Here is a 1218-nt window from a genome sequence, read left to right on the forward strand (position 1 = left end):
GTTCTGTCCTTTATTTATCCGGGGCTGTTCGTGATCTGTGTGGTTCTAGAGTATCACTGATCAGAATTCCGACCGCGAAGCTGCCTTGTGCGTCGAAGTTAAAAAGCCACCCACCATCCTTGAAGCGTCTGCCTTGACCAGGGTCCCTGGCACGGACAGGATAAAAGGCTCGATTGTTTCCCACCTCCTGCCCTTCACTCGTGTTCACGAAAAGGCAGTGCACTGCTCCCGTGTCACGGTGTGGCTACACTGCGGCCGTGGTCGCCCTCTGGGCTTGGTCGCTCCCTGGCCCTGACCGCACGGTCACCGGCACAGACTGCATCGCCGAGGGAAGTGATGGACATTCTTGGCTTGTTGCAAATAAGTGATAGGATCGAGTGGGTGACATTTCGTCCTGGAGAAGAGGACCCCTCCCACCACCCCAGACTTACTTGCTCCCCTCTCGAGGCTGGAGAGACCCTGCCGGTCCCCTCTGTACCCCCTGGGTGGGACCGTGGACCAGGGCCTGGGCATCTGGGAAGGACCTTCCTCGTTGCACTGGTCGGAAGGCGAGCACGGAGGACACCCCCGTGAAGCCCTCCTACGGGATGCCATTGCCTGCGCGTCACTGCACGGGGAGGACGTGCCCGAGGCACCGCTGGGGCTTTCCCGGGACGAGGAGGAAAGCCTTTCCGGAGAAATCCGTGTGCTTGCTTGAGAATTTGTGGCAGAGAGGGAGCTTACAGCCACACTTGGTGAGGACACTGGCTCCCTTCTCCGGGCCCCCCCGTGCTTGTGAGGTCGTCAGGGAGGCCCGGCGGTAGGGGGCGTGGTGAGCTCAGACGCGGGGCTTCCTGTCTGGGGTCTCCAGTTAAAAGATTTGCTCACTGAGGACAGACATGCTTTCAGAACCAGCTAACCTTTCTGGGGCTCGACTAAGCGGACTCGTGCCAGTTTTCACTGGTTGCGTGTGGCGGAGCCAGTCGTCTGCTTGCAAGTCTTTCCTGAAGCTGGTTTCCCTTAGAAACGAGAACCAGGCCCCGGTTCCATCGCCCTGTTTATGAAGTTTTCAAAGCACTTCACCCCACCCACACCGCATACTGGTCCGGAGGGGGACAGGGCCCCACTTCATGCTCTGGGAAACCCCGGGCACGGGGAGTGAGACTCTCCTCCGAGGCCACGTGTGGTGGAAGCCACCCAAGTTGATCTTTCTCTGCCCTGACCTGCATGGTCTTTGTT

This window comes from Panthera onca, chromosome D3 (genome assembly GCF_046562875.1).
Source record: "Panthera onca isolate mPanOnc1 chromosome D3, mPanOnc1 haplotype 2, whole genome shotgun sequence".
NCBI lineage: Eukaryota > Metazoa > Chordata > Mammalia > Carnivora > Felidae > Panthera > Panthera onca.